A 25,784-nucleotide genomic window follows, 5' to 3' on the forward strand; every position below is an offset into this window, starting at 1 on the left:
CCCATAAAGAGATGTAAAGTTGACAAATGGCCTGTTTCGACATTCAATAATTTGATGAGGATCATGCGAGCATGTTTCAGACGTGAGGGGTATGAATAATAATGCAAGATAAACATCCTGACAACACAGTCAAGTGCGTGTTTTTGAGGAGTACGAATACTTAAATATACTTTGGTCATAATTGCTAGATAATGAGGGTAAGATGAAAATTCCGAGTCTATGCACACAGAAAAAATGAATTTTTGGAACCGACCAAGAATTTTGGTTGTATTTGCCATCTGTCTGTCTGGTAACTTGGAAATTGACAAACTTTAGACCTGCAGTGTATGGTTAATATGTATACTTATTATTTAGACTAAATTTTGAAACGGAGCCACTATTTCTGCCGTAGAAACATTTTTTGCGAAAGGAAACTAAAGTCACATGTCGACGATGAAACTACCAGACCACGTATCTCGTTTGCGGTGTTTCACAATCTCCGTTCCCATTTCATTTTGATTTTTTTTTAGGGAGAAAAAATCAATATCATTCTTCGAAGATATCGTTGAGTTTTCTTCCCACAGATAAAAAAAGTTACGGACGTTTTCAAGAATTGACGTTGAGTAGGTAGTTTTACATTTAAAAATATAAATTACGGCAAAAAGTCTGCAACGTCGCAAACCGAGATACGTGGCCCATGTGTTGTTACTAAAATGAGCCAAGAATAATAGTTTTCCACTGCGAAGTGTACCTAGTCCTTTCCTTGATTGGCACCAAAAGCTATGAATACGGTTAAATTTATGGTAATAATTGAAGGTGTAATACATTTTGTGACTCAAAACACACCGACAAAAAAACAGGGTTCAGGAGCGAGATTGTAAAGATTTATTATCGGAGAGATCATTCTGTTGGTGTGCAATTTTTCAGAAGAATAAGTTTAGTACTTTAAGAGAATTTTGACAATTGAAGACGCTGTACACATTCGTGCAGTTAGTGTGTAACGAAATCGAATAACTCCACACCGTCAAAGAAAGAAAGTTCTGAGAAAGGAACAGCCAAGTTTCAGTCTTCCGGAATAACTTAAGAAACACTGTTACCAACTAAACTTTTGAAGGGAAGGGGGAGGAGCACAGACGGGCTGAAATGAAAGAATGAGCGGGTTTTTAAGTTACAGTTGCTGTCTAATCTGTGCGGTGTACCGAGAGGACAGACTAAACTGAAGCGGAGGGAGGGGAGTTTTATATTGATTACGGCTGAAAAAAAGATCACGGCCGGAAGGACGCGCATTTCAACGGATGTGGTTGATGTAGAACCCGGTGTCTTTCGGAGCCCCTGAGTCTGCACAGCGGCGGACGGCGCGTTATCATTCCACAGTCCTATTTCAGGTGATCTTTCAGCACTTTGGGGTCGATCTATCGAATTCAAATTTTTTTGAATTTAGGGCGTTTCGTCAGAATTTTTGAGCATCATTCCGCTGTAAAGCGTCCGGTATTCGTGAACGAGACGGAACTGTTGCACGCAAAAAGTCCGTATTCCATTGTTCCGTGCGCATTTGAGTAGTTAGAAACACTTTTTTTCAAATTTTCTGTGATTATACGCAAAATCAGTAAAATCTTAGAGGCACATCGCAAGAATTACATTCCTCCGCCCGGGAAACGCAGAAAATTTCCGACGTTTCCATCATTGGCCTAAATTTTTTAAATTCCCTGACTTTTTCCGGTGTTACAGATATTTTCCCAGACTATGGTGAATGGTGACCCTGCCTTCAGCCAGAGATGGAACATTCATACTACCGTGCTGAGGAAGAACGCCGTATGAACATTCGAGAGTTGCCAAATTTCCCTTGATAAAACATGTATTTTTGACAACATTCATGCATATTTTTCTCTTCTAATTTTCAGATGTTTTAAATTAAATTGCGTAGAAAATTGTCTGAAAAAATTTGGAAAATAATATTCACACTTTCCCCAGTCATTTCGGATTTTATCGGAGGAAATTTGGCAACGCCTGAGGGTTCATACGGCGTTTTTCCTTAGCACGGCAGAATAGTCGCCGACCTTCATTTTTCCGATTTGCCGCCACTCAAATCGTCACTTCTTTAACGTGAGGAGAGTACCTCTATTTTCAAGTTGTCCCCGCAACGCATGGAGTTAAATGGACAACAGGGCTCACGCGAAAATTGAGATACGCGCTCACGTCAGAAGAGCAACGATTTATCGACCTTCATTTTCCGATCAAATCGGACGACGGAACCGAAGTGCGGCGACGGCGGCGGCGGGATCGGAAACTGCGACGGAAAATCAATCAAAGCGGTCAAGTGGGCCAACAATTTCAATTTAAGTTATGGCTCACTGAATTTAAAGAAGGGGATCGAAAAATTCGAATGATTTATCGCGCGGTGCCTCGTCGACGAGGTAATTAACATTCTTGCCCCGGCTCCCGCTGCCCGCTCCCGGTGACGGTGGTAATGGTGACTGGTGCCGCCCGAGCGTGGAACCGTTGCCGGGGCAGCAGCGGCGGCGAGGCGCGGTGGTGTGAGCGAGCCTCAACAGATTGGTTTTTAACCGGGAGATAAGGGATCACCAGAAGTGTAACCGGGAGATAAGGGATCACCAGAAGTGTTCGACCGACCGAGATCCCGGATCGCCCGGCAGCCACCGGGCTATGACCGGGGCCCCAAGTTCAACGCCGGCGGATGCCTCTTGAATCGGTTCGTTTTGAAACCTAACACGTCCGAAAGTTCGACTTCTTCGGAGCACGAAAAAAAAAAAAAAGAACAAATTTTAACCTAAACCTCGCAAAGGGAACTTGCACACTCAACCTGTGTCATTTAAGTCGTTTCAGCACCGGGTGAAAATTGTTTCAAATTTGTTTCCTTGCTAGGGGGTTCTAACCTATCCACACAGCAACTGTTAAGACCAGGACCTCCTTCGAATTCGAAAATTTAAAAAATAAGAAACACCCTAGGGGGGGGGGGGGGGGTGCTTTCTAGATTTCTAAGTTAAAAACACGCGTGGTATGAAGCGAAACCCTTATTGCGGCATTTTCCTTTCTTCTTCAGTGCTTCCGGACCTCCTCTAAAAAAATTAGTTTTCCGGTATTTCCGGATGATTCGGAACAGAAGACACCCGTTGCGAAGAAAAAGTCTGCACTCCATCCGAGAAAGAATGTCAGCGGGCCTTAAAAAAAAATTCATCCGGAGAAAAATAAAAACAATGGAGTAGTAAATATCTTCATCTTCCCACAAATTACAGCTCACGGAAGTAAATGAAATACAATTGGTAAGTAGTCGGAGTCGCTGCTTTTATCCTTCACGACGATGCGAGGGTTTTCGAAGTTGCGAGGCGGGAGAGAGAGAGAGCGATCTTGATCTTTCTGGACCGGGACTGGGAACGGAGGAAAACTATTAAAATTGCATTAAGGCCGGTAAATACTTCACACTTGTGCACTGGACTCGGATCCGCGCTTAGTTTTTGTCCAGTGGCGTGGCGTGTTTTGCGATATATCGATTGTCATGCCATTTAAACGTATGGAAAAGGATCGATAATCAGGGTGTTCGCAGCGAACACCTTAATAATCGATTCTTTACCATACGTTTAAATGGCAGAACAATCGATAAATCGCAAAGCACGCCACGCCACTGTTTTTGTCGGCTCCGCGGGCGGGAGCATTCTTTTTAGCTCCAGAATTAAAACAAAATTAAGGTCGGCACAAAAACAGTCTCCGGTATGGTCGCTCTCCGCGTCTCGCGTTTGACGTGGCATTCCGGTCGTGTCACTAATGGAGTAATGGCCCTGACACTTGGGATGGTATGTCAGGCGTCACGTGCTTTACGGAATGAGTTGGAATCCGGTAAAATGAGAGGTTAAAAATTAGATGGGATTCCTACACGATTGACCGCAAAATTTTTCTACTTGTGCGATTAGATTTTCAACTCGTGGGATTCGACACCTTGTCAAAACTGAAAATTCCCGGGTGGGTTTTCGGCACGTCGCACGGAGGAACGAACCATCCGAAAAGCTCGGACACGGTATTCATGACTAACAATGCGAATTCTGATTTTTCTTCGGCACATTTTAATTATTTACTCAGGGGTGCTGCTGAAAGGAAAACTTACGAAAAAACTTGGATAATCTAGAATAAACGCGGGTTCTCCTACTCGCGTCGTCAAAAATTAAATTAAATTTAAAAAATAAAATAAAATGAACACTTATATAGTCTTAGGCAGGGGTTGTTGAAGTCTATAGCTATATCAAGGTGTCTACTGGTAACCTGACATTCAAATTCCTTGCTTTTTCAGTGCCTTTTCCTTGCTTTTCTCTTACTTTCCCAAAAATTCCTTTTTCCGGCGTTTCTCAAAAATCCTTGCATTTCCCTTACCCTTTCCTCACTTTTTCCGTACCTCATACGTATTTTTAACTGTATTAGGATTGGGAATGTGGAATGATGGAATGACAAAGGAATAAACCGAAAAACACGAGGAATGAAACCGAACTTGAACCGGGAACTTTGAAGGAACCAGGAACATGATATTGGATTGTGTTAGAAAATCGTATCCCCCCCCCCCCCCCCGGGGTACTTTTTCGAGTTTATCACGCAAATCTGGAATTTCTGTACCTTCTCGCGGAAAATCTGTACCTTTCCCTTACTTCAGCACCCACCTTCCAAAATCCGTGCTTTTTCAGTGTATCTGTACCCTCCCTTACTTCAGCACCGACATTTCAAAATCCGTGCTCTTTCAGTATACCTGTACTTTTCCCTTACTTCAGCACCGACCTTCCAAAATCCGAGCTTTTTTCGGTGGATCTCTACTTTTTCCATACAGTAGACACCCTGACTATACAGAGAGAAGCATATATTAAAGCGGATGGCCTGCAGAAGAGTAGAGTGCGTCCTATCCGAAGAGCACGGAGAGACCTCCGATGTCGGGCACCACACACGGCGTGAACAAATGAACAATTTATTTTCGAGCGTAACTAGCCTTGGAGAATCGCCTCTATTGTGCGGGAAATATTGAATCACACAGAATGATATTCGGAGCCACTTTCAATCACTCACGCTCCCGGCTCATTGATAGGAGCCCAATTGGGTGTATCATGAGCCGTTCCTCCGAGCATCCCCACTCCTCCGTGTCGCGAGGTAATCGCCGCGTTGGTATATTAAATTATCCTTCAACACTATTCGTCGCTCCTCCGGCCTAGGAGCGTACCTCGATTTTCACGTGAGTCTTGTTTTCCGTATGAAGCCATGCTTTCCACGCCTTACGTGGACATGAAGATACACCCTTACGCCAAAGGAGTGACGTGTTAACGAGGGTTCTTTACTATTCGCCCTTGCGGATAGGACCATTGGTCCACGCTGCCAAATTAAAAACGTGAGCATCCCAACTTGGATTCGATGATTTTAACGCGGGCAAGGCGCCTGCGCAGTGATGCGCGGCGATGAGAATCATTTGGACGCATTTAGATACGAAGGAACTATGTTCATTGTGACATGAGCCCTGTCATGCGTGTATTCTTACGGGTCTCGGAACTCATGTCAAGATGGACATGGTTACGTTTGATAATACGGTCATTTAAGGGGTGAGATGAACGAATTAAACCAGAATTAGTCCGGGAATGCAGAGAGTTCTTGGGCCTACACGGTTTCGAGCGACCAGGGATTCAGCCTACGCACTATCGCATTACGCGTACGCAGTAATTTTCTGAAAAATTAAACGCGGTCGCAGCAATTTTTACAATTTCAACAATTAAGCAATAATTTTCTTATAAAAAAAAGAACAGAAAAAACCAGCTCGTACGCAGGAACGTTCTTAAAAATTCATCGCTTTTGCACTACAATGTCAACGATTTCAGTGTATTCGTACTGATTTTTACAAAATGTCAACATCTTCCTCATAAGTTCTCGTAAAAGTCAGTGCGTTGAGCAAACACTCTTCAGAAAAACCGATTTTTATTATTCGTGTAACCAAACTTCTTCCACAAGTTCTTTAACCTCATGAATTCGGTTTTACGGACAGAACATTCGGTTACACGAACTGGAATTTGGGTTTGACGAGCCGAGTATAGTTGGGATGATATAAAATACCGTGTACTCCTTCATTTTGTGGATATGCAGTTTTATCTTCTTGGAAGTCAAAATGTCTGTATCACGTCTTTGGCCCATTCAACTTTTCTATGCTCATGCGTTGAAGTCTCTTGAGTCCGCCGAAAAGATTTTTTCCCTCATTTCGCGGGTATGCAATTTTACCTCCTTGGAAGTCGAAATAGTTGTATCACGCGATTTGCCCCATCCCTCTTTTCTACTCCGCGTTAAAGTCTCAAAGTCAGCCAAAAAGAGACTAAAGCTCTTACTCTTTGATTTGAAAACGCGTAAAAGTTTAATTGTTTCACAGCTGTGACCGGATCTGTAAAAAGGTCTTCATCCTTCGGAAGAAAATTTCCGAGAGTTCAAACTTTGAGCGGAAAACGATCGCAAGAAGCGCCTGCAAAACTCTAAAGATACTTCAAGCATTACGTTATATCGCGTTACAACCTAACTCGGCTCATGACTCCCAAATAGTGTTTTCCTTCGGAAGAAAATTTCCGATAGTTCAAACTTAGAGCGGAAAACGATCACAAGAAGCGCCTGCAAAACTCTAAAGATACTTCAAGCATTACGTTACATCGCGTTACAACCAAACTCGGCTCATGATTCCCAAATAGTGTTAAGTTCCGAGATGCGTGTAATTTGAAAATGTGTGGGGCAGCGCGAATGTACAACCTCAGAGGGTGTACGGAAGATGAAGCGCATTTTGATCAAATCGACATAAATTTTAAATAATCTATTCAAGGCCTTCATATACCAAAACATAATTTCTCACGTGACATTTCTCAAAGAAAAAGAACGTAATAGAACGTGACGGCTAGACACGTCACTTAACATCGTCATGGTGCAAGAAGGAGGAGAATGGAACCGATTATACAAAGCAGGCGGAATTTTCGCGGTTTCGTTGGCAGTATTGCGGTTTTTCGCAAGTCTCGCAGATTTTTGCGGTTTCCAGAAGACTTATGATCATAAATTTCGTCCTACAGTCATTCCATTCATTGAGGTCGCTATCGACTCCTCCTTTTCTAGAGCAACTAGGAGAGAAACCAATGGTCCATTCCGCAGGTTGACTTCACATTTCATGTTCATTGACGTGTGATAATTATACGAATGATCGCAAAGTAATAATTCTCCCGCCGAAAGAGCTAGTTAAAGGTGGCTATTGAACCAGCCTAGGGTTTTGGCATTTTTCCTTATTCCGCGTGAAAGGATGATACTCCTAAAGATTAGCACTCCGTTCAATTTTAGGATTGGTCGGGATTCTACACGCTTTAGACTAATTGGTGGTTAGAATTTCGACACTTGTTATCTTCAACGGAATAATTTCGCGATTCCGTGAATACTCGAGATTCCCGATGGTTTTACATCGTGGTGTCAGAATTCGCGAAGATATAATTTGCTGTATCGTGCTTTTCCGGTTAAGATTTTGGCATTTAAATATATTTATACCATTTTTATATTTAACACTTCACGCAAGAGATTTTGGTCGGGAAAAACTGCTGAAAACTGATCCAAAACTACATATTTAACCTTCAGATTCGAACAGTCAAATCGAACTGGATTTTTCGCGTTAAGCTCATTTGGCTTAAATTAGGAGTTTTCGGAAGAGATTTTCTACCAATAGACTTCTGAAGTATGCTCCGTTTTCGCAAAGAGTTAAAATTAAAACTCGCGTTTGAGCGAAATTTGTTCGATGTATCGATGTTTGCTTACTTTTTAGGAGGAATCGACCGAAACCGTCGGTTACTCTGGAACATCTCGGGGATCAAGAACAGGGTGTCTGGTTTTTTTTTTTTTCATTTTAGGAAATCCTGATTTTTCCTGATTTTCGACTGCTAAATCCTGATTTCATAATTTTTCCAAATCTTCATTTTTGGCGGAGAAAAATTAACGGACGGATGGCGGATAATTGACGGAAAATAGGCGGAGGGCCGACTTTTCTCAAATCCTGATTTTACGACCGATTTTTCCTCGAATCCTGATGAAATCGGGATTAAATCCTGATTGACTATTCAAATCCTGATAGTCAGTCTAGAAAAACGAAAAAATCTTGATGCTTGACACCCTGAAGTAATGCCTCGCTGAATTGATTTCAGTTTAATTTCGATCATACGAAAACTTGGCAACAGTCCCGTTGAGTTGTTGACCGTAGGAGCTTTCAACGACGGTTGGCCTACGTTACGACAGGACGCGACGGCTGCAGGTGACGGAGGAAACGACTTCTGGGCCGCTTTGTCCGTCGCTGACCGCAAGAATTTGTGGTTTCCACCCGAGGGCGCGAGGGGCCCGGACCGCCCCACGATCCAGGATCTACGATCGTTCGCCCATATCATTGGCCCCATAGAGTACATAGAGTCGTAAAGTAAATGGGAGAGCTGGCGCCATGTTCTGCTCGACGAGTTCCGAGCCCGGTGTGCGCCGAGTTCGGGTCACTTTTTCGATACATTTTCGATCCAAAATGGCGGTGTGGAATACATGGTGATTCCTATCTCCTTCGTTGTTGTTGTTGTTGTCATCGGATGGCCGGGTACCCGTGTATCGCAAACAATCGATTATGTATCGAAAAAGTGACCCGGCGTCACACAGGAGTCTCGGAATTCGGGACATGGAAAATGCTTAAAAGTGGCGCCAGCTCTCCCAATTACATTACGACTCTATGTACTCTATGATTGGCCCTCACCTCGCCTGCTCCACGGAGCGTTACGCTCATCATCACGGATGCTGGAAAAAACAAACTCATTCCGGAGGGTGTCTCGTCAAGCAGCGCCATCATTTTAATACTCCAATTTCCTTGCGGTTTCCGAGACCGATCACAACGAGGTCTCAAAAGTGAGAATAAAATCACTCTTCGACGGAAGGTCGAATTGAGGCAGCAGTCGGGGGTGAGGGGGCTTGGGTACACTTATCGATGGTCAAAGTGCGAAACCACGTGCTCCATCGTGATGTTTCATTTCTGAGCCGATTTTATTCGTTCGAAGAGAGAAAAACCAACTTAAGGACTCGAAGTTTTCGAGGAACATTCTGCCAACGGAGAAGAAAAGAGTTTCCAAGAAATTACGTCGACTATTATTCGCATAAGAAATAATGACAGGAAGTTTGCAACGTCGAGATACATGGTTTCACACTTTGGCCATCATTATACACTGCCCTGCTGAGGACGAGCACAGCGTCAACGAGGAATATACGTTCAGTTACAACGACTTTAACCATATTCCGGTTACTTGGCGTCGCATGAACCGGTTCATATTCATCCACGGTTTTGACACGTTTAAGTTTCAATTTTTGTCATCATTTTGCTATGAGATTGTTCCTCTAAATGCGTAGAGAAAGAATTAATAATATAAATAGCAAAATTCGGTAAAAGCCCCGCCACTGGGCTCTATTTGGGCAGAGCAGTGAAAGCAGTTATCGGCCGCTACTGTGAGGAACAAGCTAAATATTGTGTACAGGCAGAAATCTGCCGTGTTAAGCAAAAACGCCGTAAATCCATCCAGATTTTCCCTCGTTTTTTGGAATTTAACACTTTTTAAAATAAAAATTGTTTTACCCATGCACCTCAAATTTTTAGGTTAAGTTCTTCATAGTATTTGGGGAGGAATTATGGAAGAACAGTGTCCCAATGAACACAACTTTTTCTGCTATGATACATTGTTTCCAAAAAAAATGTAAAATGGCGTTTACGGCGTTTTTGCGTTGCACGGCAGAAATATTGGGTAGAGGAGGTACTGGTTTTCGAAATTGGAGGTAGGGGACTCGGGGTGCTTCGCAGGTAAAGTGTAAAATTTCATGAACTCGCGGAAAACGATCTCTTAATGAGATTTTCAGGTAAAAAAGAGTAGTCCAGACTCCCTCCACATCCTTCCCTTCGGCGACGCCTCTGTTGTCATTCATCGCGTACAATGTAGGCAATACTAATTTTATTTGCCCGAACCATATTACGTTTGCTCGTGAAAAAGATAAACATGAAATGACGGTGATAAACTGAGATCAAAGTCCGCGTTCACTATGCAGCGTTACGCGTCGGTACCCAGCGATGATATTTAACCCCCTCAAAATGCCCCAATTTTCCGTCGAATAAGGTGCGTAAAAATGACATCCCTGACGTTAAATCATACAACTTACCGTTGTTAACGCGCATCGAGGCATCCCGCGCGTCCTGGGGATTCGCGAGTAAAATTATGAGGGCGCTCTAAATATAAATAACCTTGCGGAGGGTTCAACCGACGGAGACTCGCGATGCACCCTCCTCGGGGAGGCACCGAAAATATACGCGTCATTTTGTAGGAATCATGTCCGCGGCGCATTCCTCGCTCTTGTACTTGTAAACTCGGCTCGATACGCAAGTGACACGAATGTTGAACAGGCGTGATCGTACGCTGTAAATTTTGTCCGACGCCCCGTCGGTGCGGCGCCCGGCAACGTCAACTCGTAGTAAATATAGAGCTGGTTCAAGGTTTTACCACTTACAAATCCATCATTCCAAAGCTTACATGTCACTTACATGTAATTCAAAATTCTCCTAAGTTGATAACTCCGCTTTTCTTTCATTTCGTCGCCCTCTTGATATAAGGGCGTAACTACACTTCGCGATGAAATCTGTTGTCCATAGAGCTCGATGCTTTCTCAGGCTCATCTTAAATTGTAGTTACGCCCTTAGGGTGTCTACAAGAACAGGCTGGCCAAAAATCGGTACTTTTACGGAACTTTTACAGCACATTCCCAAGAAATTCAGTACCTCCTTAACAGAAAAATTCAGTACTTTTTCAGTACCTCCAATTGACGAAATTTCAAAAATTTGAATTTCCCGCTTAAATTGCGACAAAAAGGACAAAACATGAAAAAAATTCCGGGACCGATTTGCAGAATTTCCGCACTTTTTCAGTACTTCCGGTCCGTTCTTTAAAAATCAATAAAATTTCCGGACTTTCCGGAAATTCCGGACTTGTAGACACCCTGGCCTTTTTGTTAGACAAGTGACGATTTACACCGTTACAAACCGTCGCTCCTCTGAAGTAACTAAGTTCTGAGATGAGCCCTACTGTCCTCATGATGCCATGCTTTCAGCACTTTCAGCACGTTAAAATGAAAATTCTGCCGGATTAGCGACGATATAAGCTGTAAGTAAAATAATGATTTATCGACAGTTTTACGTGCATTTAAATAGTGAACAAAGTGCAAAGTCGTCAAGTTGCAAGAATCGTCACCGAGGGTCTCAGAGTTGTTTAATTACTGCAATCAAATTGATAGACAAAGCTATAGGAAAAGAGGACAGAGGGAAAATGGAGCGCTCCTATTGGTGGAAGCGGATGGTTGTAATGGACAAGAAATGTAAGTAATAGACTAACTGACGGCGACTCACGAGACATCCTATAGTTAGTCCATCATAATCCCCCGTGGTCTTTGACAACAATCGTTTCAACCAATAAGATTGCTTCATTTTACCTTTGTTTTCGTTGTCTGTCGATTTCAATAAGCGACCCAAAGCTTCCATCCATCGGGTTTCCTCAATGCGACATTTTACTTTCCGAAAAAGTTTGCTTCTAGGGTGTCGACTAAAACAGGCTGGCCAAAAATCAGTACTTTTACAGCACTTTTTCAGTACATTCCCAAGAAATTCGGTACCTCTTCAATTGAAAAATTCAGTACTTTTACAGTACCTCCGATTGACGTTCGAATTTCCCGCTCAAATTACGACAAATGGGCGTATATCTATCAAACGGAACTATGTGCATTATGACGTGATCCCTGTTATGCACATATTCTTAAGGGTCTCAGGGCTCATGTCTTAATGCACATAGTTCCGTTTGATAGAAATACGTCGAAATATGACAAAAAATTCCGAGCTTTCTTGCGGAATTTCCACACTTTTCCAGTACTTCCGGACCGCCCTTAAAAAATCAATATTTTTTCTAGACTTTCCGGAAATTCCGGACTTGTAAACACCCTGGATTCCTAATCGTGGCATTTCCCGACTTTCCCAGGTGCTAGACAAGCATCGTAAAGCCGAGGATACCGCACCCACGATGAAGGTCACAGAAATGAAACGCCCGAGGAACTCGCGTTTTTCTTTTTCCTCCTCGTTAGAGATTACCGGGCGGCGGCGGCGGCATTAAACGGAGCAGGCGGGAGAGAGGGAGTCTAGTCGCAGTTATAATCACGTCTGTTGCTGTCGAGCGGGTCGGCTGCTTGCAGTATGCAAATCGTGCAATAAAGAAGAATATAAATCAGCCCGCGAGATTGGTCACCTTTAATTAATATTTTCAGACTTCGTTTTTCGGTCGACTGCGCTCCCGTCTTTACCTCCCGTTTCCTCTTCGATTAAAAAAAAAAAGCAGAGCCGCCCTTTTCATGCGCGCCGCGCCGCGCTGAATGGAATTAATTATTTACTAAACAGCGATTTTCCGAAGTTGTAAGGGCGGCTGGTTCACCATCCATCCATCGCAGATGGATCGTATTCGATAGTGGACCGATGTATCGTTTTGCTCGAAACGAAAAAACGTAACCTAAAACAAAAATTTTAGGATTTAAGATGGAAAAGCTGAAAAATAGGAAATTCCTAACAATTTCACTTTTCATTGCCATCAATCAAAAATCAATCACTAAAACCCTTTCTCAAAGATTACTCGATTGAATTTTGAGGCTATGTTTACATGTTGAACCTACCGATATCGATACAATCTCAGCTCAGCTATAGAATACCTATTAGATGCATCGAATACGATCCGCGCATTACACGCTAAGAAAAAGTAACCGACATTTACCGACAGCGATGACTCATTTCTCCAGCGTATACACCCGATCTACCGCCAATAGAATCAAAAGTTGCAGACAAATCTGGATGAAAATTAAGGCGGTTCCAGAGAAAAATAATTTAAAAAAGGGTTGGAGGTGGTACTTAAAGGCTATTGTGTAGACACTTCATACGACTAATTCTCCTCTGATTCAGGTAATCGCAAAAGAAAGAGGATTCTAGAACTCGCCAAACGTGACAAAAATAAGCGACAAAGGTCATCAAATGGTCCGGAATTCTTGCAAAAATCCACATTTTTTTTCACGAAAAAAAAAAAAACATCCTTCAACAGACATCTTCAGCCACATTATTCACCAATCAAACGAAACGAAAAAATATGCGGCAGGTGTCAAAATAAAAATCCGGGCAATCGTTTAATACGCACTTAACACCGAGGGCACATTGATTCGAAAGTGCCCGGCGAACGGGGGGACCGGTCGAAATATGATCTGCGCATTTCGAGCTTCTCAGCGACTATTTTCAAAACGACGGAGCAGCATTCTTCTCGGGCTTTTAAGCTGTCCCATTGTACAAAAGCCCGAGTGCGGTTTCCTCGGTCCGAAAGTCCTAAACATCATAACTCCATTTTCACGTGAGCCCTGGATCAGCATGGAGCTAAACGTAAGGCAGGGCTCCTCTCGAAATTCGACGGAATCCCGGGCCGGTATTTTCACGCTCGGCTATTCTGCGTATCCGAGTAGTGGACGAGCAGATCGGATAATCTCGCGCGATATTCGTGGGAAAATGCTCGAAATTATTAATTTAACAGCATTGTTTCGTGCTCCGACTTCTTAAGCGGGCGACCCGGGTTCAGAACCGCGGGCCGGGGATAGTTGCCATATTTGCGACGAATCGCCCGCGTGGATTAAAACATGCCGTTCTTTCCACACTTGGTCATCGACAATGAGTCATCGAGTTGCGACAGGGAAAGGTCTTCAGTTCGACGAGGAAACAGGGACTTGACTCGATGGCATCCACCTCGCCACCTCAGATCCCTTGAGCGTTTGAAAACTAAAGGTCTTCAAAATATGAATCCTCATCAAAATTTCACTAAAAGATGTAAAATTTGTTGTTATTGTTGTTTAGCAGTTTATTGCGTTCTCTCGAATGGCACCGGCTAAAGTAGTTGAGCTTTTTTAAGCACTGTTTGCGAAATTCCCTAACTTTTTCTACGAGTTCCCTATGACCTTTCCAGGTTTCTACGAGTTCCCTGACCTTTCCGGATCTCCGTTAATTATCTGACTTTCCAGGTTATCCATATCTCCAGAACCTCTGCGTTTCTAGAACACCTCCTGATTAATTTTGTCAAAATGCGCCAGTTACAAGGAATTTTTACCAAGTCATAGCGTTGTTTCTCCAAGGTAAAAGTTCATGGAAAAACCAAAGCGTTCTTTAAAAAGTGCAAAAAGCGCTGAGTGGAGAAAGGTCATTCAAAATCCAAACAATCCAAAGTCCAAAGTCGAGCTGAGGTAGTAGGCGTAGCCTGAAGCTGATGGACCGATGAGCAAACGCCGCGCCGTTTCCCCGCATGGCTTCATCATCAGAACCCGTAAAAGAGATCGTTTCAAAATGGCCCCGTTTTTGGCAATTTCAAAACGGAGTTCCTTTGCCGCACTTGGGGTTTTACAAAAACTCCGAAAAAAGCCTAGAAACCTGGTTCTTTGCGTTCTTTAAAAAAAAACCAAATAAAAGAACCAAAGACTCATTTCCAACTTTTCTTAATTTTCTTTGCCCGTCACGATCCTGTGGACGTCGCCCCTAAACAGACGTCGTCGTTGAAGCCAACGCGCCACGATTGCCGCGCGGGTTAATTTTTTCAGCGTCGCGGTTTACGGTGGACGCGAGCCAAGTAGCGTCGCTGGGCGAGGTGACTGCGTCGTCGTGCGTGCTGCGCGGCGCACATTGGTTCCAGAGCCAGATCTAGGCGGCATTAATTAGAGTATCACCTTTGTTGGCATGCAATACATGATTTTATATGTTTTTTGGGTCGCTGATCACGAATCTGAAGTCAGTTTTACTCCATCGTTAACTAAAACATGGTAAATTTGCGAAAAATAGCAAATTCACGCTCAAATACCGGAATAATTATTTGACAATTTGGCTTGGAGCTTGAGCTATAATACATTTGACTAATTTAATGATTAATCATCCAAAACGACCAATGATTTTACTATTCTTCATTTTTGGATGATTATTTGAGAAGGGAGGGAGGGGGGGTTGCCACGTTGAGTAACTGAACGAAGTATACCTGCATGCAATTGACACGATCTGTTTTCGGAATCTACTTCCATAATTTTGAGGTATAAGAAATGGCAGGATGAAAATAAAGTAAAAATCGTCCTAATAATACTATTGGACAGGGAGAAAAGGCATTGAACGTGTCGGACACTGGTCCGTTGTTTTTTTAAATTAAAGAGGATGTAATGTATTTTGTATTTTTTTTTTTTTTTTTTGAAGTACCTACGAATAATCAAGAAGAGCAAGAGTCAGTTTTCGTCCGAAATTCAAGAAATATATTCATATTTAAAATTCATGTATATTAAAATGTACAACAACTAAATCGCATATAAATTTAATGAATAATTAACACCATGAACACATTTAGCAATCAAAATAAGTCACAAAAAATTACATTGAAAGAAAAATTTCACTGGCTACGAGAGGAGGTGAATATTCTTGCGGGTAATGATCACATTTTATAGATTCAGACAATGGTATGCCAAAAAAAGTAGGTAAAAGTCGCAGCTTTTGTGATTTTATTACTGTTTTTGTTATTTTATTGAATTAATTAGGAGTTTTGAACTTGTGATGTCTGGTTGGAGGCTCTCAAACCTGTAAACAACAAAGAACAAAGAACAAAACAACAAACAAGAAAGAACAAAGAAATCATGATAAGAAAAAGAAATGAAGTCTTTGCTGAATAATAAAATGGAAAAGCCCTTACTTCCGGGCATATAATAATCAACGAAAAGGAAACACTACACGATAATTTACTACGAATCGATAATTTTAGCGATTTTTTTTTTTTTGAAATTTTATTTGCCATGATTGTTTTGAAAAACCAAGTAAATAGACTCCTCTCTAAGTGAATATCAAAGAAAAAAATAGTTTTATATCATTGCTAGAAAGGTAGAACGGTATTACCAACCCGTAATGTGATATAGCCAGTTCTCATGAGAACCGAGCGGGCGACCTTTAAAAGGCTGTATTTAAAAAACCGGCAAAAACTGGCAAAAGATATTTGTATCTACATCATGCCTAGGAATAGTAGTAACTAGAAATGGCCGTTTAAAAGGTGTCGGAGGGTGACAAAGTAGTTATTTTCAGCCACTAAGGGCGTATCAGATCATTTTTAGCACCAACATTAAACGTCTAATCAGTGTTTTGCGGCCCCTAAAAAATTGTATTTGCCATGATTGTTTTGAAAAACCAAGTGAATAGACTCCTCTCTAAGTGAATATCAAAGAAAAAAATAGTTTTATATCATTGCTAGAAAGGTAGAACGGTATTACCAACCCGTAATGTGATATAGCCAGTTCTCATGAGAACCGAGCGGGCGACCTTTAAAAGGCTGTATTTAAAAAACCGGCAAAAACTGGCAAAAGATATTTGTATCTACATCATGCCTAGGAATAGTAGTAACTAGAAATGACCGTTTAAAAGGTGTCGGAGGGTGACAAAGTAGTTATTTTCAGCCACTAAGGGCGTATCAGATCATTTTTAGCACCAACATTAAACGTCTAATCAGTGTTTTGCGGCCCCTAAAAAATTGTATTTGCCATGATTGTTTTGAAAAACCAAGTGAATAGACTCCTCTCTAAGTGAATATCAAAGAAAAAAATAGTTTTATATCATTGCTAGAAAGGTAGAACGGTATTACCAACCCGTAATGTGATATAGCCAGTTCTCATGAGAACCGAGCGGGCGACCTTTAAAAGGCTGTATTTAAAAAACCGGCAAAAACTGGCAAAAGATATTCGTATCTACATCATGCCTAGGAATAGTAGTAACTAGAAATGGCCGTTTAAAAGGTGTCGGAGGGTGACAAAGTAGTTAAATTCAGCCATTTATGTGGAAAAATACGTGAAAATCACGTAAAATAGCGTTATGTCTAAGGGTTTATCTAAAGCTGTAGACTTAATCTAAAGATATGATTTCAACATGGTAAACCTGAAACTTACCTTCAATTTTAGGATTCCTTTTTAAAAAACTGTGCTTTTGTGCCGAAAATGGCGACGAACCTCACATATAAAAATCACTTCACTGTGATAACCGAGGAAACTGGTATGAACTGCAGAAAGACGACCTGCGCGCTTACCTTTGGAAGCTTATAATTTTCTTATCACTCATCCAATCATCATGATATTTGGCCGAGATACTCTCCAGAGTATGTAGTATCGACCAGTGGTGCCATTTTTCATTTTTATTAAAAGTCAATTTTTCGAATTAATGCCGCCTAAATCGGGCTCTGGAACCAATGTGCGGCGTCGCGGCGTCGCGGCGCCGTAAGGAGGTGGCTTTATTATTATAGTAGTGCTGCACCGCACCGCACGCCGCCGCTGCTGCTCCTGCGCTGTTCCTTTGAAACCGCATTCCGATGCGATAAACAGCTTTGCGTAGCCAAGCGCGGCACGCTGCGCAACGCCGTCAACGTTGCCGTTAAAGTGTTTACGGAAATTACGGAAATCCTAATCCAGATCCGCTGGACCCCAAAGGGATTACATTTCAGGGTGGTCACGGGTACTTGAAATTGGCATTGCCTTACTTTTCCGGGCTGCCCGTGGACAACTCGTCACTCAAGGGACGTAAAAAGGCGTATCTCGATTTCCACGTGAGCCCTGTTTTTAATGCCCACGGAAAAAATTAAATTGCTGATTTAGCAATTTAGTTGCTAAAACAAGTGACTGCAATGTTTCAATGTAAATTTCACAACACAAAATTGCTACTTTAATCACCCCCGTGGTTAAATTAGCTTACAATAGTGGTTGAAGTAGCATTTTTTTTGTTGTAAAAAATCTCCGTTGAAACATTGCAGTCACTTTTTTTTAGCAATTGAATTGTTAAATCAGCAATTTAATTTTTTCCGTGCCCTGTAACTTTATGCTTTACACGGCCCATGTGGATATGGAGATACGCCCTAACGTTAAAAGAGGGACCTAGCGCGAATTTTCGCAACTGGATTCGGTTAATTTTTTTTGGATGGATGACTGTTGTGTCACCGTTTGACTTCGGACCAATCAGAATCGAGTATAAAATTTTCCGGACGCTACTTTGGATGGATTAAAATTACACACTCGGAATATTCTTTGTACGTGCAGTTTAATATGATCGCGAGAAGACGATTCAAGCATCAAACCTTCAAATCTCATGGTCTTCAGGTACTGATGGATGAAGAGTGCTCTTTGAAAATTGTCTTTCAGCAATAAGTTTTCCGTTTAAATTCCATGGTGAGGTTCATATTGTCTGGTGAAGGGACAGCACTCCATTCCAGGGTTGCCAAACTGACTCAAACACTCCCGTTTTTTACAAGAATGTATGTACCTGTGCAATTTCAGTCCGAATTCTCATCTTCACATGAGGTCAGAGAGAAAATCAGCGAAATTCGCAATTTGAAGTGCCCAAGATACTCCCGTCAACACTGAGAAAAAGAAAAAAAAACCACATTGGATCTAGAGTCTAGACTCTTGAAAACCTTGACAAGAAAAAGGACTCTTGATTCAATCAGATTAAAGCTTAAATCAAAAGGAAATCCGCTCAAATTAGGAAGCTTGGTTCTTGATTGAAGCTTAAATCTGATTGAATCAAGAGTATTTTTTCTTGTCGATGCTTTAAGAGTCTGGACTCTAGATCCAATGTGTTTTTTTTTCCAGTGCAAATTACAAATCGTGAGGGGAAATTTGGCAACAATGATATGTGGTTACGTTCTTTCGTAGAGGAAGCTACGGACTACGGTATGACTGGCACGCGGGCTAATCCGAGAATATGCACGTGAAGTTAAAAACAGACGGACCGATGATTGAAAGTAGTTAAGTAAGGAAGAATTAGGCGAACGGACACTGATCCCGTGAAAGGCAATCAAAGTCCATCAACTGTCACACAGTGTGTTGCGTATCACCGGTACGTTGGGATAAAGATGTTGCCTCGAATTAGCCGAAAGTACTTTTCCTGTCCGTTGAGGAGATAAACTTTTCTCTTGCTCTCATGACATAAAGAGTTAAAAGACTTATCCATCAAGACCATTTTCGTTTGATTGAGCACGATACAACAGTAAAGAAGTAATGCTTAACGGCAGGATGTATTAGGAGAGATATTAAAACTTTCACTTCTGCGGGAAAACGCTGACATACCGAATTATTGATTTCGTTCGTTACAGAGCGGTAATATTGTGACACAGGTGGCTCAGGATGATGGAGCCCTACTTGGATTCTGTAAAGCCACGATACTAATTTCTGCGAGAGGAAAAGCCAAATTTTATTCGGGGGGAAGAAGAGCTAATTTTAATATTTTCGTAAAAAAAATTGAAATATTTAAAATTCCACCTCACTTGGTAACCTAGTGCGAGTAGTTTGATTTAAAACAGTAGTTCAATGGAGATTTTGCACGGAAAAATTTTATTGCTTCCTTGGAGTGTTTGAATGAGCTGAGGTCGAAGTATTTTTCATTATTTTTTTTCCGACATTGTTAGGGTACTGTACACTATTGCCGTCCGTCCCTAAATAATTAATTGTTCCATTTGGAAATCAAGAATTTTTTCGGGCTCGGTTCACTTAGGTTTCATCTTTAACATAAAATAAGACATTTTGCCAGCTTCGAATGGATGTGCGTTCCTTCATCCAGTAAACGACGCCTAATTGGACCGCGTTAGGAAGGAAAGGAACTAAGCCACATTAGCTAGGTGACAGCCCATAAGCGCAAATTACCGAAATCGACAGCCCAAAAGCGCAAATAGTCCCATTTGCGCTTTTAGGCTGTCGACTTGGAGGATTTGCGCTTATGGGCTTGAACGATTAGGTATTGCCAAATTCAAATCGGGAAATTGACTTTTTCCATAAAGACGGTTGTGCGGATTTTGAGCAAGCTTCAGTGCATTTTCTGCATGGTACAAAGCAAATTCCTTAAAATTTTTGAGGGAATCCACACAAACGTTCTCTGCTATAAAATTAAATTGCCCAGTTAAATTTGGCAACAACCGACTTGGCTTCGTTCAATTGTGGGGTCCTCAACTGAGGTCCAGTTTTAGCGACGGACGGCAATAGTGTACAATACACTAAAAATTAGAGAGGAAAGTACGGTGTCCTTTCCCACGGTATCACGGAGGAATGCGCTTAATTGCACGAGCAAACGATATCAAGTTCAAGTTCAAAAGCTGGATTCGCTGCCGGAGGGCCGACTCGAAAATTGATCGAATTCTCTTCCGTGCGAAATGGGCGCAGAATGAAAGATGAAGATGAAAACTGCGAGCAATAAAGATTGGCTCTAATTGCCGAGCTGCAGAGTCAACTTCGGTGGTGCTCGGTCATTAATGCTCGAAGAGCTCGTTGCTCGTCGACCGTGCCGAGTCCGTTTTAATGTCCATTTACTCGGCGACCCCCCACCCCTCCCCCACGCCACGCCCACGCGTCATCCTCAACTTCGGAAACGGACCACCGCAAGGTAGACCACCGTCAAATCGTTCCATTTATTGAAAAATTGGTTAAAATTCATTGTTTTCAAGGGAAATTCTTCTTGATTTAAAGAAGTTTGTTTTTAGCGAAAGACATTTTTCCCTGACACCTCAAGATTTTAGATTATAACACTTACTTTTTTGGCTTTTGGTTCCTTACGACAAAATAGTGTTTTGAAACCAATGAAATACGAGCAATGCAACTGCAACGATTCTTTTCGCACTCTGATCAAGAAATTTCAAGGTCTTCCAAAAAATTTCATTGTTGATTTTAAGAAATTTATTTTCAGTGAAAGAAATTTCTCCCAGATACCTCAAAATTTTAGGTTATACAACTTTCTTTTTTTTAAACCAATGAAATATGAGCATTGCAACAGCAACGATTCTTTTCGCTCCCTGATCAAGAAATTTCAGACTTCCAAAAAAATTTGCGAGGAATTCGAGGATGTACAAACAAATAATTAAGCCATATAAAAAAATGACTTCAAAATGGAAATTTTCTCTTCCTAATACGTACACTCTCCCACAAAATCACTAAGGAGCAACAGGCCAAGCTGAGTCAAGTTTTCAGACGTAAACTGGGGCAAGATACAAAATATCTCCTGTATCTCAGCCCAAAATCCACTTTCAAACTCGCTGCAAAAAGTTCAAAGTTGAGACGATATTAGCCGCCTACGATCAAACTAATGAGAGAGTCCACCTATGTAATTAGTCACTTGCTCCGCGTGCAGATGAGGTCAAACACATCTGCGGGGTTGCCGGCCTACGAACAAACGTTTTCAGTAAATTTCGGATATAAAAGTTCACAGCTTTCAGCCAAAAAAGCTTGTACAGATTCTCATCTCCATTGACAATAACGATGATTAAGTAACTTGGTCATCGATAAAAATTGAATTTTTTTAAAGTAAAAAAAAATGAACTCGTTTGAACTATAATTCTTTCACTCCAATAATTGTCTTCAAATCAAGAGAATCTTTTTCCTTTCTCGCTCCCCTTGTGGTCATTTGAATTTAAGAAAAAAGTTTCGTAACATTTTTTTTTTTGGTCATTGAAAACATTCGTTTGGCCCGTTAGAGTAGAGAAATTTAAATTAAGCATAAGAATTCTTACCTCGATTAGGCTGGTCTCCAGAAAGTTTGTACCACTAAGAACCACATATTATGACCTCGAGTTAGGTTAGACCACACCGATGAAACACAACAAAAACGTTAAAATACCGAAACGATCAAAAAGCGACTGACACGGGAAGAACGAACACACGACAACCGATCACTTTGGGAGATATGAAACCAAAAACACGAAAGCACTAAGACGTTGCACTGAAACTTGTGTAAATCCAAAATGAGACAGCACGCCGAGCGGAGGCTAAATTCAACTCGGAGGACAGATAACGCGGCTGCACCTGCGAACACAAAAAAAACCTCATTACAATCTGCTTTGATTATAATTAAAAAAACAATTTGCATCAAAAATAAAGTCTGCGGTATAAGATATTGAAAATTGTCATAATCTTATAACACCTTTAACACGGAGATAAATAGCTTGTTACCATGACAAGGATCTTTCTTTTGCACGTCCACGTCCAAGCTAGACTGTTTCATTCAGAGAACCAGAGTCTTCTCACTATTACGAGAATCCTTGTCACTGAAATAGATTGTTGTTCCCATACAGTGAAGAAAAGTAACCAAAATTTTCTGTTATAATATAGGAGGCAGAACACAAAATAAACTAAATGTGGGGTTAATATTCTTTCAGTTCGTTTTATTCGGCTTACAGGGACCAAATCTTTCGGTTGAATATTTGCAACCGTTTAAAATCAGGCGCAAGTCCGGTGTAGATAAAAACAAAATCTTAATGATCAAATATGGATGATAGGGTAGTTTTTGTAGTAGTGCAGATGTAGGTTTGCGGAGAAGGGAATAATTTTCCCCTCATATTTTGACAACGTCTGATTTGCGTTCGCGAAGAGGAGGAAAAGTCTATAGATTCAAGAGGCGGATCATTGCGTAATTATTGAGGAGTGAGCACTGGTATAAAATGATAGGGCTTGGAAATTACATCGACAGATGAAACCTGATACCCTGAGTAAACCGACCTTAAGACGGGAATACATACACACGCGGATGGTGGGCAGCAAAAGCGGTTAGCGGTGCTTGAAAAGTACACTGACAGGTACATTGCCAGTGAGAAGATCTAAAAACATGTGCGGATTCTCTTGCACGCGGAACTTTCAATGTAACACTCTAGAAATGTAACTTATTTGTGCACGGGGTGCATTCTCCCTATTTCTTCAAAATTCACTCAACGTTCGAATTTGTTGGTGCATTGATAAGAATTCAAGACAACTTTCAACATAATTTATTCAATTTACTACTACTACCGTAGTCCGTACCGGTGGAGAGGCCTAAGTGATTGATCATCAATATTCCCCCATTTGAAGCTGTGGTAAAGAATAGATTATTAAGGTGAAGTTCATTCAGAGCACTCACTGGAAAAAAGGCACTTGGATCTAGAGTCAAGACCCTTGAATGAGATGACAAGAAAAAATACTCTTGAATAATTCGGCTTTTTGCTTCAATCAAGAGTAAATCCGCTTAAACTAAGAGACTTGGTTCTCGATTTAAGCAAAAATCCGATCGAATCAACAGTATTTTTTCATGTCGATGTTTTTAAGAGTCTGGACTCTAGATCCAAGCAATTTTTTTTCCAGTGAGCACTCTGTATATCGATTCTATCCCATAGGTTTAAATGGCAGATCAATCGAGATACCGCAAAGCACGCCACGCCACAGTACCGTACACAATAAAGGCATCTATTAGCTATGTTTACTTTATACTTAGAGGGTTGAAGGTACGGAATTAATGGTAGATTACAATACGACTATAACCCATCATTACACTGATTTATGGTAAATGGCAACAGTATGTGATTAATTGACAGCATCTTAAAAACAAAATCGAGGACCTGCAAGGACTTATTGTTAGTAAGGAGTTTAAATAAGTAGAGAAAAAAAACAAGCGGAAAAGTTCTAATACTGTCGTATTAGAAAAGCGCTCAGGTGTTAGTAAATGTATTTAGTGAAGAAAGGAAGTATAAACTCCGTCGACTTGGCTGGGAAATGGAAATAAAACATCAGCTGATAGCAAACAAAGGTTACCAAGGAAACCGTAAACGCGTAATTTTGTTTCCCGAAAATGAGCTCACCGTTGAGCTCACCAGGCGCGTTTTTTTTTAGGCTTCATTTGAGTTCAACGATCAATTTCGATAAGAATTACTCTACCGCTAAGAAATTTTCTTATAGACAAACGATCGAAACTACCTGCGCATTACGTTAAAAGCATAAAATACAGTTTTAACAGCTTTATTTATTTTAAAAATGGACCCCCCCAAAAAGCCTACACATCGATGAGCTGGTGCGCCATTTAAACGCATTAGCACTAGTATACTAGTACTCAGAGGCAAGTCGAGATCAAAAAGCGCTGCCTATCGGCTGAGCGCTTAATACGCCACCCATAATCCGGCTTTGAATGAACAGATTGTTAAAATTCTTGGACCCTCAAGTACTTTCAGACTCTTTCTTGAAATTCAAGGGAAAGAACTCGGTTTCGTTTGAGGACTTTCCGCGCCGTGTGGATCAACACGAGAGTCGGTGCAATTTGAAGGCGTTCGACGGCGTGAACGGACGAGGCCGCGAAATTCGCTTTCAACTTAATCGGCGGCCGCGGGAAAGATGATTGCGTGACGACTTTCCATCGCACTTACTACGAAAGATCACACTTTGTAAACTGTTAAACGCACGAGATTGCAGCATGCAAATTAGTCCTGCAATGAAGGATGATGGTTTGCATGATCGACACTGGGAAAGCATTCTCCCGCGGAAGTAGACAACGCTCTTAAATTGTGTACAACTTTAATCTATCATGGCAGCAGCCGGCCTTGCAATCATAGATGACTATTCATGATAACCAGAAAAAGTAGATCCTATTCCATCTGCGTTGAAAATGCATGATGAAATTTCGTTTAACATTTTATTTCGGAACTTCTCGTTGTGAGAATCGTATATTCTACGTCAAATGCCGAGAAATCATCAGACTTTTTTTGTTTTGATTAAACCTGCGTACTGATTACTGTTCGTAAACAAAGCGATAGACAAGGAAGAAAGAGAGAAAACGAAGCGAGTCTGTTAGTGGAAGCTGGTCATAATGCAGTGGGCAAAGGAGGTAAGTACTAGACTGACAAACGGTAACCCACGAGGGGCCCGATTCATAGTCAGTCCATTATTTCCTACCTTAGTCTATGACAACCACCCTACCCGACCGATAGAATCGTTCTATCTTCCCTTGGTCTTCTTCGTCTATCGCTTTGTCTATCTATTTCAATAATCAGCACACAGGCTGAACAGTCCACAGGGTTGGGTAGTTTGCCTATTGATGACAAAATCAGGCTGCAGGATGAAAACCTGTAGTGCGATCGATTCCTGCTGCCAATCCGTCGAGTAACGTCACAAGAGCACACACGACCTGGGCGCGAAAAAGTCGCGGGTAACGCGAGACCTTGAGGAACCCTCCCATTGATGCCAGATAGTGCTGAGAAACCAGCCGTTTTCACGTGAAATATCCTCATTTAACGGCTAACATGGCAAACTGGGCCCAGCCCGACGTGGCATTAGCGTAAAGGCCGGTTGTCGAGCCCCACAGCACTAAGTTCATAACGGCACGGTGGACGCGGGCATAGGGCGAGGGGATTGCCAAACGGTCTACACCATTTCCGCCGACTCAAAAGCGTCGAGTCCGCTGACAAAGCTGGCAACTTTGGTCGGGAAATTGCCGGATTTGGCGAGAATTCCGAATTCCGCGGGGAACGGAAACCGGTGGATTCAGTTAGCCACACGATCTGGCGAAACCGACGGGTATTCGCCGCTCCTCTGACGTAGGGCATATCTCTATTTCCACGTGAGCCCGGGAAACCATGGAGTTATACGGAGAATAGGGTTCATGTGGAAATCGGGATACGCCCTTACGCCGGAGGAGCGAACGGTATGTGAGTGGGAGACCGAACGGGTTCCCTCCCTGTCCGTCCTCCCCGGGTGCGCCTCCCTTCGGCTCGAACGAAAAGAAGAGGAAGACTCCGCTCCCGCGGTGTTGGCGATTTCACGGAGGAGCGTCCGGTTTCCCCGCGAGAACGGGCGGATTTCGCCCGAAATGCGGCAACCTCCTCCTCTCGGATGCTGCACAAGATACCGAGCGCAGGAACGGAAGGGGCGGG

At 41.9% G+C, this 25,784-nt stretch overlaps 1 protein-coding gene and 1 long non-coding RNA gene across 6 annotated transcripts in view; both read right to left on the reverse strand.

The window, feature by feature from the left end:
• LOC109043827 (rho guanine nucleotide exchange factor 10) overlaps positions 1-25,784 on the reverse strand; it is a 181,786-nt gene that overhangs the window by 80,190 nt on the left and 75,812 nt on the right. For all 5 annotated transcript variants that reach the window (XM_072298168.1, XM_072298166.1, XM_072298170.1 and 2 more), the window contains exon 2: positions 21,630-21,921. The gene's annotated coding sequence lies outside the window, so the exon portion shown is untranslated. The remainder of the gene's footprint in view (positions 1-21,629; positions 21,922-25,784) is intronic.
• Positions 15,059-17,562, reverse strand: LOC140224158 (uncharacterized). The gene is made up of 2 exons (XR_011899411.1): positions 17,038-17,562; positions 15,059-15,688 (listed from the first exon to the last, which is right to left on the reverse strand). It is a non-coding gene; the product is annotated as an uncharacterized lncRNA (long non-coding RNA).

Source organism: Bemisia tabaci, chromosome 3, assembly GCF_918797505.1.
Source record: "Bemisia tabaci chromosome 3, PGI_BMITA_v3".
NCBI lineage: Eukaryota > Metazoa > Arthropoda > Insecta > Hemiptera > Aleyrodidae > Bemisia > Bemisia tabaci.